Source organism: Haliotis asinina, chromosome 2, assembly GCF_037392515.1.
Source record: "Haliotis asinina isolate JCU_RB_2024 chromosome 2, JCU_Hal_asi_v2, whole genome shotgun sequence".
Lineage (NCBI taxonomy): Eukaryota > Metazoa > Mollusca > Gastropoda > Lepetellida > Haliotidae > Haliotis > Haliotis asinina.
In genome coordinates, this window is record NC_090281.1 from 12,514,076 (window position 1) to 12,520,437 (window position 6,362).

General features: G+C 41.6%; 1 pseudogene; it reads right to left on the minus strand.

The window, feature by feature from the left end:
- Positions 1 to 4,407: 4,407 nt before the first annotated feature.
- LOC137273876 (uncharacterized) lies at positions 4,408 to 6,082 on the minus strand (annotated as a pseudogene).
- Between the last annotated feature and the right edge of the window lie 280 nt (positions 6,083 to 6,362).

The window sequence follows — 6,362 nt, forward strand, 5'->3', positions numbered from 1 at the left end:
GACGATCTCCAAACAAATACGCGATGATTTTGTCCGATCATAATCTGAAACACATCACTGAAGACTGTCTGAATCCACTGATGAGTCATCTTCTATGATCCCAAACACCATGACAGCCTCTTTTTCCGGTCATACGCTTCCTTTTCAGAATAACACGTCGAAAAACTATATTTTTTTGTTCAATTTTGGGTGAACTGTAGGTGCATCAACGTTAACACTTCCCCCTTATCATACTAGAAAGTTACGTCCTTCAAACACGTCCACATGTCTGAGTGAACAGGCCGAAGTAATAGTTTTTACATCTCTCAGTGAGGTAACTTCTTCGTCTGTTTGAACACTTCCCCCTTATTACTCTAGAAAGTTACGTCCTTCAAACACGTCCACATGTCTGAGTGAACAGGCCGAAGTAATAGTTTTTTACATCTCTCAATGAGGTAACTTCTTCGTCTGTTTGAACACTTCCCCCTTATTACACTAGAAAGTTACGTCCTTCAAACACGTCCACATGTCTGAGTGAACAGGCCGAAGTAATAGTTTTTACATCTCTCAGTGAGGTAACTTCTTCGTCTGTTTGAACACTTCCCCCTTTTTACACTAGAAAGTTACGTCCTTCAAACACGTCCACATGTCTGAGTGAAAAGGCCGAAGTAATAGTTTTTTACATCTCTCAATGAGGTAACTTCTTCGTCTGTTTGAACACTTCCCCCTTATTACACTAGAAAGTTACGTCCTTCAAACACGTCCACATGTCTGAGTGAAAAGGCCGAAGTAATAGTTTTTACATCTCTCAGTGAGGTAACTTCTTCGTCTGTTTGAACACTTCCCCCTTTTTACACTAGAAAGTTACGTCCTTCAAACACGTCCACATGTCTGAGTGAAAAGGCCGAAGTAATAGTTTTTTACATCTCTCAATGTGGTAACTTCTTCGTCTGTTTGAACACTTCCCCCTTATTACACTAGAAAGTTACGTCCTTCAAACACGTCCACATGTCTGAGTGAAAAGGCCGAAGTAATAGTTTTTTACATCTCTCAATGAGGTAACTTCTTCGTCTGTTTGAACACTTCCCGTTTTCAAATATATTTTCCCTCTGTGAGAACATGTAGTTTCAGGAACCTTTAACAGTCTCGATATCTCTACATATCGTTTTCCTTTCAGTTTTAACTCCGCAACGAATGATTTCACACCATCTGTCAGCTCAGACGATCTACGGCCCATGTTTACATTCCTCCGTCTGCGATAGCGACATATGAGCAGACGACAAAATATTATGACGTCACAGCTTGGGCAGAGTTGTTGACGTTTCATCTGGGGGTCGCATCAAAGTCACACACAAAGTGTCACCCGGAGAATCTCGCGAGGCACGTTCCTATTCATTTCCGCGAATACATTTGGCATGGGGATGCATTGACGTTCAGTCTTGATACAATAATGATGAGAAACAGAATATATTAATCAAAATTATATAGCAATATCAGATGACATATCATTGAACTACAACATAATAGGACAAGGGAAACTGACAATACTTCAACCCATTCAACACTGTGAAGTAGGTCGGAAAAGCGGCTAAGACGTTTTAAATCCTCAGACTACGTGGGCCGGTAAACCGACCAGGGTGTAGCCGCATCAAGATTATATATGTCCGGAACCAAGCTAGCATATGATTCTTCTATCAAATCTATCACATTTCACAATGTCTGACAGCACTTATTAAACTTCAATGTCGCAGGGAGGTCTCCCATGGATAACCTTGCTGATACTTGAAGAACCAAACCCCTTACAAACACTTGATGTGCAGAACACTAGTCTGATCTATGGAGCGGGGTGTTTACCTAGCCAAATGCCTTTCTGAAGTAAGAAGTAAGTGCATGATTTGTAGGTCTGTTTGGCGTTGAATTAAGCACCACTGAAGAAAACCGCTGAAAGTCTCAAAAACTGCACGTGCCTTTGAACGGCCAAATGGTAAACATTTATGAAATGTTACGAGATTGTATTTTCTGTAAATTGTATCAAGTTATTATGGGCCACATCTCACATCATAAATGACCAGTTCTATTAATATTTTAGCGGCAGGCCTTTAAGGTAGTTCTCTAGAGTTACCTCCCTTTGAGAATGTTTTGACGGAGTTCAACACGAGACCACGAGAAGATTCTAAGTGAATAGCAATGGTCGCATGTGCGCGAATATTCAAGAAACACTGTGTGTATAAAGTCTGGTTATGTCGACAGACACACAACGCACATACGCTAATGGAAAACATCAACCTGCACGCTTAAAGTTTTTTTAGACTTCTCTGTGTTATATTTTGTTGGTTCTAAGGAGTTTTCTTATACCTTTTGTCACGGCATATTTTCAACCGTAATAGGAAGTAGAACTTACCTTCAGACTCTGTCCCCAGCAGCTCAAAAACAGCTGGGTGTGCTGGTATAATTTTGAATGCAGATTTGATATCAAACTTTGCATGCAATGCCCTCCTTTCCGTGTTGTGAAACTTAGCATACGACACCGAACATGCTTGCGGATCTATGTGGATATTTGTTGAGCCGCATTTTGAATAAGACAAATGATGGATTAAACGCTAATTATCAGCCTGTTTTTCCTGCAATATTTATGAGTCTGTTTCTTTGGGACTAGACCTACTGGGGACACTTGCAAATTAGCAAAGGATGCAGTGTTAAACAGTTCCGCTATTCTGTTCAAGTCCAGTTCCTTCTTTTAGCTTTTGTCGAACAATGTGTACCCTACCGCTGTGTGGTGCTGACTTTTAATTTTTGGCGAGACGAGTGTGGCCCATACTTTGAAACGCGCGCTGGAAACTATATGTAAAACCTTCAAACAGATATTGTGCATCTGTTGCATTGGTCTAACCAAAAAGACGCAATCAGGGAGTCAACTTATCTGTGTAGGAGCCACAGACCTTACCTCTGTGTTCCCTGGTTGGCTGCCTGGGGCAGGTACTGTTGTTCGATAGAAAGGGTTGTGGGACCCCCGTTTCTTGAAAGCAGCTGGCTGCCCCATGGGAGGTGTCACTGCACCTGCTGCATTTCTTGAGCGGGTACGCACAACTGTACCTTCTGCATCCATGCGGTTAATTGAATGCCGATGTTGAGCTCTGGATCTAAAACACTAGGAACAGACTGCTGACCGAGATGTTGGCGTCCCACAGAAATGTCATAGCTGGTGTTGTGTAAGGTGCAGTGACATAAAGTTTGTTTTTTAAAAAATAATTTCATTTTTGTATTGCTGATATTTACTGTAACTGTGGAATGCCCTAATAGTCATTCAATGATCTATCTGGCAGGCCTATACTCCTGTAGACAGCCTAAACATGAAAACAACTCGCAAAAAGGTTGATGAACTTCAAAACTTGTATTAGAACTAAAGCAAGAGTACTTGCAGTTTGACATCGTTTCTTCACAGAGGAATATCATGCAGATACGTTCTACAATTTCCTAATGGTTAACAGGTAGTCACATAACAGAGTCACAAACATAAACCTGCCCAAAGGCAAATATAACAGATACTTCACCCTTCCCTACCTACAACGAGGTAGCTACTCACTATCACTGATGAAAACATCACTCAAGTACTGACAACTCACTGGCAGACAAGGGAAACTTCCACATCATTCGATCAGTCATGAATAAATGCGGTTTAACGAGGCAACTATCAAGCCATTACTATGTAAGGATAGCCTAACTATTATGCAGGTACATACTACGTTTTCAAATGTAAAGGTCAGTGATTGAAAACTACTGCTTGACAAGTATTAGATGAGCCACGACCTGACAAATGACCCCAATTTGCATATATGGGGACGCCCTCCAGAACATTCCATTTGAAACAAGAGGGAAACAGGTTGTCGTCTAAATATTAAAATGTTCAATTTCCTCGTGCGAATCGTGTCTTGCTTAACGAAATCTCTCTACGAGACATGTGATAAACAGTACCGGTATTGATTTCACGCCACCGTCAGCGTGAATTGCACGTGCTTAGTCCCCGACCTACCTCATGTACCTGTAGCAGTCGAGCGTGTTCGTCTACATTCCTTGCCCAGCTCTAAGTTTTCAAAGGCTAAAGGTCAGTAATATAAAACTTCAATATGCTAAGATTGACACTTGGCAGTCGCACTTTCCCCGACTTAGCAACACTAGAGAAGGTACTCACTCAGTTTTAAGACGACTGTTCCATTTCCAGAGTGTAAATTTACCCAAGTGTCCAATGTATATTCCACTAGGTATCCAATTTGACTGACGTGTGCGTATGTTCACTAAGATCGAAAATGACGTTCATGGAGAAAATAAAGAAACAAGTTTGGTTCTGTTTTTTTTCCTTCAGCGCCAAATAAACACGTCCAAAATCTCAGTCTACTAAGCATCTAATCCAAATACATGCTACAAAAGGGCCTAATACTCTCCTGCACCATACATCAACCCCTCACTTCCCTCAACACAAACTCGTCTCTTTTTAGGCCTCACATTTTGCTTTGCGTTCAATCTTGGAGTCATCTTCACTTTGCCTCGTTGCTTTGAGGGTTCTCACTTGATCAAGTCTTTCAAGAGAAGTTGCTGTCTGTTCATTAGCTTCTATTGCAAGCGTGTTCATCGCCTGTTTAATGTGACGAGTACCCCCATTGAAGGAGGCAACTGCCCGCTGCAACCGCCTCTGGCATGCCATGTCTTTGGATAGTGGGACCAGATGACAGAATGCAAGTATTCACTCGCATTTTGTGCTTTGCCCTAGGTCATCTTCTTAAGATTTTCATAGGACATTCTTTGGCACACAGGTACCATCTGTTCGGCAATATGTGTGCATCAAGGTAATGTTTGATGTTTGATGTTTTCATGAGGAGGCTCTTGATCATTGACAAGTGCTCTTCTGTTAAAACACCAGCTGGAGGGGCCATCATCAGCAGACATGCGGTGAAACAAACTATCCCAGGTACATTTCTCGTACCATCGATGTTACCAACATTGTAAGTTATGGCAAAGCAACAATAATATATTGTAGTTCCAAAGTTTTTTTCTTCAGTCAGCGTCCCCCTGCCTCTACCACCCGATCTAAATTAAACTCTTTTGACAAATTCAGAAGAGCTGTGCCCGTCCTTTTATGAGCATGAATAGCACAGTCTTCCTTTTCAATGCGATGTCTGGTCCAAAAGGCTGAAGGTTGCTGACGTCCTTGTGGGGTTTGCTGTTGCCATCTGAAAGTATACATGTATGACGAACGTTTTGCTTTTCCAGTAAACGGAATCATTGCCTTATGGCACTGGAGCTGCCTTCATAGTTTTGGCAACACTTACCAGCATTGTTCTTCACACCACTGTCTGAACACTGCAGTGTCCTGTCCCAGACTGGTGATGTGAAAGATATGCATGACAGTATTTTGACAGGACTTCATAATCAATCACAAGACCCATCAAAACATCAGTGACAGTTCCAACACCGTAATTGGACCCGTGGCCTCTCTTCGGCTATGATCCGTCATAACTAACAGTTATGCCCAATGGTACATCTTTTGAAACAGTCTGTTGTTCACCTTAAGTGATCATTTTGGCACAATTAGTCAAAATATCTTCCGTATTTTCAATAACAGCTTTGGAAAGAATGTATTGCTTGTGTTGAAATGTCTTACCATGGAGACGTTCCATTCCAAAAACCAGACAAATTGTTTCATTGCAGCATGACCGAGTCCTTTCTCAGACAAAAAGAGAGCACGAACATATCATTGTGAGGTGTAGTTCCTGGAGACACACATCTGACAGTTTTGACAAGTCAACATATGGCAATTTATGGCAAATTCAAACCAATCAAAATTGTCACTCTTTTTAGACTTTATAGAAGTTTGTTCATGGCATGATAGACACTCAGTTTCGTGAAAAAATAAATTAATTCTTCTCATATCAATCAATAACCATTGCGGTTTAAGGCTCGTCGATGTCAAGGACGTGAGATTGGGCGTTTTCGGAAGTTTTCAATTTAGCAAGTTTAATGTCACTGCGCGTGAATTCGATGAAGACAATTCCTGACCTTCATTGGCTCCAGTGGGAACATTGTCCTCAACAGGGTGGTCCTTAGACGATCACAGAGCTAAAAACCAAACTAGAACCAAACTTGTTTCTTTATTTTCTCCATGAACGTCATTTTCGATCTTAGTGAACATACGCACACGTCAGTCAAATTGTAGTGGAATATACATTGGACACTTGGGGAAATTTAACTAAAATGCCCGAGCTGTCAGAATCTTAACACTGGGTTGACCTGGCTGTCAACGCCTGTCTGATCGCTGACACCGCAGTTGAAATTAGTGCATGCCGCAACTGACTTGCCCTGTGCCTCGTATTCTTACCACAGGCGTGCTT